The sequence below is a fragment of the Struthio camelus genome, chromosome 1, assembly GCF_040807025.1.
Source record: "Struthio camelus isolate bStrCam1 chromosome 1, bStrCam1.hap1, whole genome shotgun sequence".
In the NCBI taxonomy this organism is placed as follows: domain Eukaryota; kingdom Metazoa; phylum Chordata; class Aves; order Struthioniformes; family Struthionidae; genus Struthio; species Struthio camelus.
The window spans coordinates 93074360-93086744 of NC_090942.1; the positions used below are offsets into that span (position 1 = coordinate 93074360).

A 12385-nucleotide genomic window follows, 5' to 3' on the forward strand; every position below is an offset into this window, starting at 1 on the left:
ACCTCTCCTGGCCAGTGACTTAGGTAGCCTCTGGTGCTGGAGCCACCACCCCTGGCCACCGGCCGAGCATGATCCTCCATCATGGCAGCATCCCAGCCCTTGGAGAGCTACAGGGCTCGCTGAGATGAAATGGCGGTCTTGCTTTTGTTGAATAAAGAATAAGAGATGACGTAGGTGTAAGTGTGGATAGCAGTTACTGTGGAAATGTCAGTACTCCAGAGCTTTGATTTTTGAGCGCTAAACCCAGGAGCAAAACCAAAATGCGCAAAGTGGTGATTTCTTATCATCACTATTTACAAGGAGCTTAATAAGTATGAGTCACAGAGACAAAATGAGTACCTTCTGCTATAAATACGAGGAACGAGGAATAACGCGCATATCTTCTGTTTCCTTGTGAATACTTAGGTTCTCACTCCTCTCTCCTCCCTCTCCTCCATGAGGCATTTCATTTTATGATCCCAGTTTTACAGAGGTGGAGACCAGATCGGTCAGTCTAGTCTGAGAGCCTGCATATTTTTAAAAGTGCCCTGATTTCCAGAGGCATTAAGATACTCGGGACTTTTGTTACAGTCACTGTGAGCTGCAAATGTTCTGCACCTCTGCAAATCAGGGTGCCACACTTCAGCACCAAAGTAGGGAAATAACAGACTTTAGGACATCCAGCTCTCAGACTGCTGGCCATCAGGGTTGGACTGAGGTCTAGGCAGAGCACGTTGATCTCGCAGTCACTTCCCAGTGGCTTTTCCACTCTCCAGTGAAAGTGGCAGTAAGCAGGATCCTCGCTCCTTTGCCTGCTCAGGGCATGACCCTCCACCCCATCATCCGCAGCTCCAGGTCCAGGACTCATCCCCATCATGTTGCCTTGCAAACCTGCCTTTGTTACCCATCTGCACCCTGGCTGGAAAATACTTTCTGGAGGGCAGGGTGAGACTCCCTGAGGAAGGGCACTCTCCGTTATCTGCCAAAAGAGGATGGGAAAAGCTGGAAGAGTAGTCTTACTGCAGCTGCCCCACTATCCCGTTTGGGAAGTCAACCAAAGGAGGGGGGCGCTGCTAGAACTGGTGGCTACAGACTAGATGTTGGAGATCAGACCCAACTTGTACAGGACTGACAGGTCCATGTGTTTACAGCAGCACTGCGTGGCACAGCGTGTGTAACAGGGCTGGGAAAGCTTTCCACTCTCTCTCACCAAGGCATGGCCTCGTCCACAACATTGCGTGTTTGGAAATCAGCAGGATGACAACTGCTCCTGCCATGCCTGGCAGAGCCAGATAAACAAAAGCATATGAAAAGAGCATATGAAAAGAGAAAACCTGCAAACAACTCTTTGCGGTAGTGCTTGGCGGCTTGGGCTGGGACGGGTACTTTGTTGCTGCCAGGAGAGAAGAGCTTTTGGCTTTTGAAGTTGGGGAAGAAAATCCAGTAAAATTCAGTGGATGTCCAGTGGGGAGAGAGCAAGAAGTTAATGAGAATGCCAAAGCTGTGGGAGACAGCAGAGGAAAGCTGGCGGTGCAGGGATGTTGGAAGAGGTAGTAGGTCTGTCTGTATGACACTAACGTTGCTCATACAGCCATACCTAACCCAGTAGTCATGTCACCTACCGCTAGCCATGAGGCTGTGCAAGCAGGCAGCAGAGTGCAGGCTGGCTGCCCTGGCGTTTAATCAGCTTCTTGGGCTGGTTTTGCCACACACATGGGTTTTTTGTGCTGCCTCAGCTGCCCGACTACGGGCAGTGCCCAAGTGCACCAGTTTGTTACTGGCAGGGCTGTGCCAACACCTGCAACAGCAGCGTGGAGACTGGACGTGGGCAGTGTGAAGGGACAGTGGGACAGGCCGCAGGGACGGTGGGATGAGCGTTGAGGGCAGGTCAGACGGGGTAGGGAGGCTGCCAGGCTCCCGCACACCCCAGGCGCGGACCTGTGACCTCGCAGCACCCAGCGAAACCCCAAGGTCAGCAAAACAGTCCGGCCGTGTCCACTTGCCCCCGTTTTGACAAAGCAGCGGGGAAGAGGCGCTGCTGTTTTACTGAACAGGCATGATGACAACCTGGAGCAAAATAGCACAGGGCTGGAGCGAAGCGGGGTTTTGATCAGCCAGAACCACCTCAGCCCCCCGAGTTTTTTCCCTCACGGCTGGAAACTGTGAAGTTTTACCCCGGACCAAGAGGAAACCAGGTGAAATCCTCCCAAAAGGTGCGCTCCCACCGCCGGGCGGGGCAGAAGCAGCGGGGCCCCGACGGCCCCTCCCCGTCGCCCGCCTCCGCCGCGCCGAGCCGAGCCGCGCCGCGCCGGTGGGGGCTGCGCCCCGGCCCCGGTCCCGGTCCCGGTGGCGGTCTCCGTCCGGGTCCCGGTCCCGGTCCCGCCGGGGCTCCGCGGGCTGCCCGGCGCCGCTCGGGGCAAACCCCGGCGATACTTCCAGCCGGGAGCCGGCGCTGCCGCCCGAGCGCTGCGAGAAGGGATCTGGGGGCTTTGCAGAGCCGTGGGACACTGCCTTGCCCTGCAGGTGGGTCGGCGGAGGGGGGTTACTTTTGGGGTGGTGGTGGTGGTGGGGAGAGATGGAGATGGCAAAAGTTTAAGGGGGCTGCCCTCCTCCGCCGCCGCCTGGTCCTTCGCCGGCGTGCGTAAGGCGGGGAGCGAAAGCGGTGGAGCAGCTTGTTGGAACGAGGGGTGCGAACTGAGCGTCCCAAGTTCCTTCTCGTCCTGATGCGCTTCGCTTTTGTTTCAAAGCACTTTGCCCCGCTTGCCTTTCCCCACTTTAAACGTGGCCCTTCAGGCTCCTCCGCAGCGGCGGTGCTGTGGGGCTGGGGGTTGCAGCCACTGCGGGGAAAAGTTGGCAAAAGGCCCATGCATACCAACTGTATGCCGGGGGCGCGGAGGTGGCAGGCAGGCCAGCCCTGGCCCGGCTGGTGGGTTCGGGATCCCGTTTTGGGTCAAAGTGCTCCTTATTTTCTATTCACTATCTTTGGCAGCGCCTGGAGTACACCTCCGATCTTGAAATGGTGGCAGCCTTACGGTGGTGTTTTGTGCCTCCCTGGACAATACTTTCCCAAACGTTCAAAGCAGGGCTGTAGAAGGAGACCTTTTTTTAGTGGGAGCCTGCTGGCACTTTGTAATAAAAAAGGGCTTTCTCGCAAGATGCAAAGATGTGAAATTGCAGCTCTGCTTAGCTTGCGCCAAGGAAACTGCTGCTGCCTTAGCGAGCTGCGTGCTTTGTGGATTTGGATGGTGGGGCAGGGGGGAAGAAAGGTTGCAACTGACCCTATGGAGCAATCTGCCTACTCAAGGGAGGGGGAGAGAGAGGGACCAGTGTGCCCCTTCAGTGCTGGATCCACATTCCTGCCCTTATTTGTTCGGGGTGAGAGCCTCCAGGGAAGTACTCCAGGACCCAGCAGATTTGTTTCTGGCTGGCTTCTCTGAGGACTGCAGGAGTTCAGCATCACGCAGCACTGCGGGACTCAGGTGCATCCCTGGGAGGGAGGCTAGCAGAGCCCTAGGCCAGACCTGCATTTTCCATTGCCCCACAGCTGCTCTGCAGCCTGAGAGGGACACAGAGGAGACCCAGGAAACTGGATCCCTAGTAACCAGGAGCCGTCTCTTGGAAGCACAAAGTGTTGAGTTGCAGCTGGCATTTCTTATGCATCCTTGGTGTATCTGCTCCATCGCCTCACCTACTCGGTGCCAGGACGTGGTGTATGCCTCTGCTGTTGCAGGCCCTTGTGCCTGCATAGTTTGGACACAGTGCTTGCTGCCCTGATTAAATCACATCTCATAATGGGGAGCTGCAGCTCTCACCCTCCAAGGGAACCTCGCTGTCATGGTGCCACCCTGCTCGTCCCTTTGGCTCTGCCCCAAGGGCTCCTGCCGCTATCCTCTCCCCATGCTTTCACAGATGCCCCACTGCCGCCTGCTCCTCATTCACCCCTGGCTTCCACTGCTCTTTCCGTGGTGTTCCCTCTCCCTCTCTTTCCTGCTCCCTCTTCACCCTGCACAGGCTCCTGCTGCCTCCATCCCCCAGCTCTAGAGGGGTCTGCAGGGAGCCCAGGATATGGCCTTGTCCCTTTGCCCAGAGTGCTGAGAAGGAGGAGAAGTCTGAGTGAGGGACTGTTAGGTGAAGTTTGGTGAGCTGGATGAGCCATAAACATCTCTTCTGGCTTTTGAGCCTTAAATCAAATCTCACTCCTAAGAGAAAATATTCCCTGCTGCTAGGTCATCGGACGCAAGGTGAAAGGGCTGTGGTGCTCCGTCCTGCCTCTTCTGTGGGGGAAGCAGTCTGTTGCCTGATACCCAAAATTGTCCTGTTTGACTTAAAATAAAAAATAAAAAATAATAAAAAAAAAAAGGATGCTATCGCTCTTAGGGTTAGCAGCTGTCCCTGGGTTTGTGCTGCCTGGCTTCGCAGTGCTGCCGTTCTAGTCCAGCTTGTGGAAGAAACCAGGAGGTGTGTCGGGGCTTTGCCTGCCTGCTGCGATGGGTTTGTGTCTGATTGCATGAAAAAGCAGCTGTACCTTTATGCCAGTTTCTGAAAGGGAGGGTTGTTAGGGCATAGTCTCAATCTGAAATGTAACTTTACGAAAATCTCCCCTCTGTGGCCTCTTCCCCCCCTGGGCTTGAACAGTGCAGCAGCAAACGTCAGTGAGGAGCAAACCTCTATTTTTCATTAAGTCGTGCATGCCGCAACTACAAGTTAGACCTCTCTTGTAAATCAACATACTAAATACTCAGGCTTTCTTACCTCTTGTTTGTGGTAGCTCTGGAAAGATGGTACAATTAAGAGAGGAAAATGTTGCCGGCTACGCCTTCCTGTAGAGCTGCTCGCCGTGTTCAAGTGGTTATGCCGGAGCAAACGCCTTGGAGGCCAAGGGGGCTGTTAGGTGCGAGGGACACGAGAGCTGCCGGCAGCGGCGCTTCGGAGCGACATATTGGGAGGTCCCGGGGCAAAGAGGAAAGCGGCAGTATTTGAGGGCTGGGCCCGAAGGCCACCGCAGTGTCTGGAGACGTCCTGCGAGAGCGAAGCGCCCGTGCCAGGCTCTGGGTGGCAGGAGCTGCCAGGGAGAGAGGCTCTGCAGCATGAGGGCGATGCAAGCGTTGGTGAGCAAGGAGGAGGCGCACGCCCGGCCGGGCGTCTGCGTCTCCTGGAGTACTGCCCGGCACTGCGCTGGTGTCTTGGTGTGCGGAGAGGGGCAGGGTGACAGGAGCCGGGCCGTCCGCTCTGCCGGACGGAGGAGAGGCGGTGGCGGGAGGGACGGTCCCCACAGACGGCTCCTTCCGGAGGGACCTGTCGGAGGGGCTCGCTGTCGGCCTCGCCGTGGCTGCTCAGGATGCAAAACGTGAGGCAGGTGCTTGGGGATTTTTGCAAGACTCCCAGGTTTCTCAACTTCAGCTCCAAAGTTTCTGAGCGGAGGCTTCCAGCGGCATTTCCAGCTGTAAGAGGTGCCTTCCCCCCTGTTGCCTCCCCTGCAATGTCTCTGTGGGTTTTGTTTTCCCTCTCCAGAGCTGGTGCCTCATGGACGTGGCGGTGAGGGGGAGCCTTCCTGCTCTTTGCCGGACGCGGTGCCCTCTCATGTGTGGGCCGCGGCCCCCCGCTCCGAGGTAGGTGTCGCGGGCATCGTTTCTGTCCCTTCCCAGTTCAGCTGGGAAACAGCCGTGTCTTCTTGGAGGGGCAGCCACTGACATGCAGCTCTCCCGTCGTCTGCCCCCTGCCTGAGCCTTCGGCAGGGGGGCTGCTGCACTGAAGTGGGGACCCTACCCCCTCTTTCCTTCACGAGCAGAGAGACGAGCTGCCACCTGGGGACAGCAAAAATGCCATTTAAATTTAGCGGGAAGGAGTTTGCCATGGCGCGTCTGGCTGTTTTCCTTTGTGGCTGTGCCGTGCGTGCGTGACCCCAAGGGCGAGCATGGGGCGCTGGGTCAAGCCTAGCGGTGCAAGCTGGGGATTAGCTCAGCGGGATGGGCAGGGAGAGCCCAAATCCTTGGGCTCCCTGTTGCTTTGGGGAGGCGGAAATATGCAGGTTTGTGCTCGTTTGGGCCACGTGCTGGAATTACACGTGCTGTTCGGCTGCTCCTACAGCAGGACGCGTGGGAGGGCTGGGGTCTTTGGGGGCACAGAGTTGCTTAGCAGGAGCTCCAGGGCTTCGGCTCCCCTCCATACAAATGCTGGTCCTGTCGTTCACCTCGTCAGCAACCTCTCCCTGGGCTCTCAGTAGTCCCTCCTGATTTTCCTGCCTTTGAGCATTTCCAATCTAAAGGTCTATCTCTCTTTCTTTCTCACGTGCCTGTCATTGTACAGCAATTAAGGTTAGAGAGCTAAAAGCACTATCAGCTTCCAAGTGGGAGAATCATGAGTTGGCTCCTTGCAGGACCATGTGGTGGTTCAAAAAAGTCATGAGTCTTTTTGCATAGAGGCTTCTTTAATTTCACGATATAAGCCACAGAACTGAAAGGAGCTGGGCTAGTAGTTGACCTGCATTTAAAAAGTTGTATACGTCGTAAACTCTCAATAGTGCTTTCATATCCGGAATGTGGATGTGGGTGAAAGCATGGCCGCTTTGCAGTAGCAGCGTGATAATGGGTCCATGGGAAAGGCAGGGCAAGAGAAAGACTAGACCCGGAGTTAAACGCACCAGCCCGGTGCCGTGTTCCCAAGCTGAGGCAAGGACAACGGACACACACGCAACGCTGGAGTAAACAGTAAGATCAGCTTGATTGCCTTCGTATTGTTGGGAGATATTATCAAAAACGGGTAGGACGCTTCAAAACTGAAACTAGCTTCAGTAAACACAAAGTTTCAGCTTTCTGAGTCACACCATCAGCTCCCGGGGGATGGGGAGATGGCAGCAGCTTGGCCTGTGTCTCCTGCCTTTGCAGTGCAGGCGGCTACTGCAGCTTCTGGGTGGTTTTCACCCCTGCCCCAGCCTGGGAGTGCGTCTCAGAGCGGGGGGAGCTTGGGACGCTGACCACCGACCGTCCTGTGTCTGGGCGGGAGGATGACATAATTTGGGCCCTGTGACACGAGCTGTCGCCTGACTGTGCAGTGAGCTGGCTGCCCGTCTGCCAGAGACACAGATATCTGGGAGGCCTGGAGGTGGCCCTGGACGTCCCAGGAGCGGGAGCAGACAGAGCGAGAACGCAGCGCAGGCCCCGAGAAGTTGGGTGACAGCTTTGCAGCTTCGTGCCGTTCCCAGGGAGCGAGGCCTGCTAGCCCAGCTCTTAGGATTACGTGATGACCTGAGCATCTTGGTTTTCGTTTTCTCTAAGCGTTGGCAGAAAAAAACGTGAAAACTTGGACGATGAAGTTTTAAATATAAATTAAAAATAAGCTTCAGATACCCTGTGTGTTTTAACTCACGATTTTTAAATAGCTCTGTTGGGGGGTTGTTGTAGTAAGTCTAGCTCGTGATTTTTTTGATTGCCTTGGGGTTGGCAATACTGCAGGTTTCTCAGGTCAAACGGGAAGGGATCCTGTTGGACAAGAATAGCAGAAGCGAAAAGCACAAACCTTTCTGAGAAACACCAGTGTTTTCTGCATTGCAAAACTCCATCTCCTATCATTTATCTCGCTGGAACAGTTACTCAAGCTCCGTGCTGTTTTAAGGCTGAGGCTCGGCAGCCTGTCTAGGTGGGGCTAGTCCTGGCAGCCACGAGGGCTGGTGCTGACTGCCAGTCCTCCGTCACCCATGGGTCAGGCCATGGATGATCTGAGGTCTTCCTGCTCCATTCCTTAAGAGAGGTGGTGGTAGCATGAACATGAGCTTGCCTCCTCTTTCCCTGCCTCCCTCTTCTCTTTCTGGCATGCAGCAAAAGCCACAGGTCTCAGCTGGCTATGCAGAGGTTTGCTGCTTGAGCAGCCCTTCTCCACCTCCGCCAGGAAAAAGGCAGGGCAGGCTGGGTGGCAGTGTCCTGCAGGTGGGATTGAGCCCCTACTGCCAGCTGAGCCATGCCGCAAAGAAGCCCAGAAGAAGAAAACAGTAACTGTGCGACTGCTTATCTGGGCGTGCTGTGCTTTGGCAGCTCCCGGAGACACGAGTGGTTCTTCCCAACAGGTAACGCTTTTCAGCAGCCTTCCTGTTGCAAAGCTGCACCTCGGTCAAACTGTAAGTGCTAAAAAGCTTTCTTTATTGGGGCTGATATGACTGGGCAGGATTGCAGAGCTTTTAGAAATCAGCACGTTTCTGAATTTAATTGTTCTATTTTCTGCCGTTTGACTTCTTCAGGTTTTCACCTTTTGATTCACCAAACTGCAACAGTGCCTTGTTCTCAGAGAAGTCTCTTTCAGTGCTGGTGCAAAAAGAGTGACTTGGGGTGAAATACTCAGTCTTCCTGCCTTTGGCTCATGGATTTTGAATCAAATATTCAGCTCCTTTACTTCCCTCCACCCCATGTAGCAGCTTTTTGGAAAAGGGTCTGAAGGCAAGAAGAAACTTAAAGAAGGTCAAGATGTGTATTTAGACATGATCAAATATATCTTTTTTGCAGGATATTTTGCAGGAAAAGGGATATGCCTTAAGGTACAGTTTCTCTGCATTAGTAGGTAAAAAATCTTGGGTGTTGGGTGACCTAAACAAACTGATTTTCCAAAGCTGAAGATCATCCATTGGGATGAATGCAAATTCCTTTATCCAATGATTGTTTTTAACAAACAATGTTTCCTTTTTATATTAGAAGGTGGTAGTGGTTTTTTTTTATGTTGTCCAGTCACTTGTTTTCTATCAACTTCAGGCTTGTTGGATCATGTCCATGCATCCACTGATGCTTAGCCATGGCTAAATGCTAGTGATTACAACCCAGCAGCCTCACAAATTAAATACTGCAAAGACCAAGGGCAGCAAGGCAGGAGGGAGATGCAAGGCAAGCAGAGCCAGTTAGCTGAACGTGGTCCTTACTTTGCCAGACGCTGTGACCACTTCCGTGAGGTGTGTGGGCTGTTGGAAAGCGCTCTCTGCTAATGTTCCCTAATTTCATTTCTTCCTTTGTTTAAAATCAAACGATAGCCAACTCCATTTACAACCTGCACCATTCACTCTAACTGGCCCTGGTGTCCCTCATTTCTTCCAATATTCAAGGTGAACATGAACACAGCAAGGCGTTTATGTCCTCAGCCTTTCACTTTCTAGAGGTGAATTTTCTTCTGAAATTACTTAAATGGAAGCCTGGTGTTTTCAGCGCAGCAAGCACAGAAAATGAGCATTAACTTCTCCTGAAACAACCCACTGGCTTTGTGGGTTTTGGGGTTTTTTTGTTTGTTTGTTTTTTGTTTTTTTGTCCTTTAAAAACCAAGTCTCTGCCCTCAAGAGATTCTCTAAACTTTAAGGACTTGTTTTCTTGTGCGGGTTGCTGCCATCTACTCTGTTTGCTCCGTTGCGCTGCAGAGGTGTCCTTTGGGGGAGCGGGGGGCAACATGTTGCCCCGAGACGTGAGTGAGAGCGATCTGCCAGCGCACCCTCGTGGGTGCCGGGGCTGTTCGCCTGCTGATGTGTTGGCACTTGCTCCATCCACGTTGACTCATGGTGCTTCACCACCGCCACTGCTTCCCAGCCCCGCTGGGCTTTCCCGTCCAAGCATGCGCGCAGCCCCAGCCCAAGGTCAGTGAAGAGCTGGGAAGGAAAGGGTTCCCGATGCTGGCATGGCCCGCGCTCGTCGCTGCCGCTGAGCAAGGTGTCGGGCGCTGCGGGGGTTGCACTGGTAGGAGGGGAGAGGTGCCCTATCAGGGCACTAGTGTCTGGATCTAATGTCTTTGAGACATTAAAGAAACCACGGTCCAGGCTTCGCCAGGCTGTTTGCTGAAGTTGGGCTGATGCTCTGCATTCCCGTGCCCTAGTACGGGGAAGAGAGCTGCACGATTTTTGCCGGCTCTAATTAGAGGAAAGGAGCTGGAATGGAAACGTTGGTTGCCTTTTGGCAATATTCATGTTCGCGCTTGCTTTATTGCATACTAATGAGTGCTAATTGTCCTGGGTGACCGGCTTTTATCGAAATTGCGCGGGAGCCATTTGCATAATAGCATGGAAGTGTTTCTGAGCGGACGGCGACCGTGGAAGCTCCCGAGCGTTCCCACCCCCGCCAAAGGGCAGCTCCTGGGGAGCTGGATGCAGCTCCGCTTCCCCGGCCGAGCTCGCTGCTTCGTGCCGTTCCTTCAGGACTCGCAAAGTCGCTCTCGAAGCAGCGCCCTCCCCGTCGCTCGGACCTTCCTGCTTTTACCTGTAAGTGCCGCAAGGCAGATAGCCGCACTGATGCTCCCAGCCTCTGGCCCTGTAGAAGTGTCCTTTTGTGAGCGGTGGGAGGTTTTGCTCACTGACCTTAGGTTGCTGTTGGTAGCGACCCACCTGGCCCCTGGTGCTGGAGCAGCGCAGTGGCCTTCCTGCGGGGACTGCCATGCTTTGTGGGCTGACAGCACCTGACACCTGGCTGACTTTAGCTGTGCGTGACCGGCAGGCTGAGACCTTTGGGGGTTGCTGAGAGCCTGCTGGCCTCCTCTCTGGGCCTTTCGGACCCGCGGAGCTGGCCTCCCACTGCAGCCAGGCTGCGCTAGGGAGGTGCTGGTGCTCGGTGCAGATGCCCTGTGGTCCCTTCTGACCGCAGCCCCTATGAGCTGTCTTACTGAAGAAAGGTGTTTGCCTCTCAGGAATGGAAGAGGAGCTTTTTGGCATCCCGGCACAGACCTTTAAGGATGGTGGGGGGCGGGGGGACCAGATGGGGACTGGGGAGGCTGCGGGAGGAGGGTGAATGGCAGCACTTGGCTGCCGTTGGGTTGCCTGTCCTCTTGGCAGCAAAGCTTCAGCGACCCTCTCCCATCCCTGTCCCCGGAGGCAGGGAGAAATCCATGTGCACACGACCTCATTTATTGCCATTATCTCTAAATTGTTCACCTTGAGCATGTCTCCTTCTCGCCACTGCTCTTCTTTGTCCTGATACTGTCGTTGCAATATCTGGCATCCCCCACAGCAGCTGGATTTCTCCTACAGGGGTACCTGTGATCTGACGTTTCACCTGTGCAGTGAATGATGTAGAAACCTCCAAAGGGGGCTCCTGCTGTGGAGCAAATACTGCCATGGCTTGCTACAGAGAGATGGAGGCTTGACGGCGCTGGCTTCCATCAGCACTCTTGGAAAAAAAGTCTGTGTCACGTGTGCAAAATCTGAGCATGAGTCTAACTAGTGTATGATACTGCATTTGTAGGACATAGCTGTGGCTGACCTGATCTAGTGCTGGCAATAGTCCTGGTTCAGGCAGGAAGGCATCTAGCACGACAGTACCTCTGTGGGTCTGCCAGCAAGGAGTAGTGTTTTTGACTTCAGAAGGTGACTTTTCTAATTTTGGATGACTGGCTCACTGACCCTGATGATCCTGGGTTGGGGCTTGTAAGCAACTTCAGACTGAGGTCTCTAAAGCTGAAAATCAGTTTATGTGAGCTGAGAATCAAGTCTGTGGCTTTTCTGGTGACTGGATCTTGATTATCCCATGTCAAGAACACCAAGTTATAGGCCCTGAGGCCTGCGCTTGATTTTAGTTTAGTCCTTCTTTGCTTGCATAATGACAGGAGTTTTTTTTAAGAAAGGATTTCTGGCTTGTATGTTGCTTTTGAGCAGAGGGAACCAGTTTTTTTGTCAGGTAAAGCAGCAGTAGGGAAGGAGGGAGCGTCACGGGATGAAGGGTCACTGGTTTGGTGCAGTACCTGGTGGTGGGTGCAGAGTCTCAGCGCAAGAGTTACTCAGCTGGGGAGCAACGCCTCGGAGCAAGGTCTGAATAATATTTCCGTCCCAGCTGTTGTCATGAGCAAATATGGAGGGATCTATCGCACGGCCTTTCCAGCTGCTAACCATGGCAGACTTGCTTACAGTCGTGTATTGGAAGCTAATTAAAACTGGTGACAATGGTAACTGAGTAAGGATGCTTGAGGATAAGTATGACCTCATGTCTAAAATGGTAATGAGGCCTATTAAAACCCCCACCAAAAAAAAGAAATGAAAGCGGGAACAGAGGCAAAGGTGGTGTAAGAGGAGCTGTCGCAGACAGGCACAATACCTGGCAGCCAGAGCGCTAGGAGAGATGGGAAACCCAGAAATGTCGGGCTTTTAAATCCGCTTAATAAACAGGCTGCTCCTGAGCTAGCTAGGCTGCTGCTCAGACCAAATGAGCCAAAACACTTCAGTGTATGTTTAATTCAAGCACGTCCCCTCCCTGTTCACCCAGGCCTAGGTTTAGGCTACATTAAGTGAGGGCAACACTTGTGGCTGTTTATTGTCTTCCTTTACTTACTTGTTATTTGCTGGGAAGAAATGAACCCACCAGGAAATCATCATCAGCTGCCAGCATGGGGTGGTGATGGGGAAGCTGCAAAGATATGCCCTGAAGTTGCACTGCTGTGGGATAACTCGCTAGCAGAGGACAAT

General features: G+C 53.7%; 1 protein-coding gene across 7 annotated transcripts in view; it reads left to right on the plus strand.

The window, feature by feature from the left end:
- The first annotated feature begins 2261 nt into the window (after window positions 1-2261).
- GPR156 (G protein-coupled receptor 156) overlaps window positions 2262-12385 on the plus strand; it is a 34604-nt gene continuing 24480 nt past the window's right edge. For 2 of the 7 annotated variants that reach the window (XM_068958057.1, XM_068958092.1), the window contains exons 1-2: window positions 2262-2502; window positions 5491-5588. The gene's annotated coding sequence lies outside the window, so the exon portion shown is untranslated. Of the gene's footprint in view, window positions 2503-5253; window positions 5336-5490; window positions 5589-6084; window positions 6687-9765; window positions 10196-12385 lie in introns of those variants that run through there. The other 5 variants (XM_068958064.1, XM_068958099.1, XM_068958071.1 and 2 more) reach the window with 5 other exon arrangements.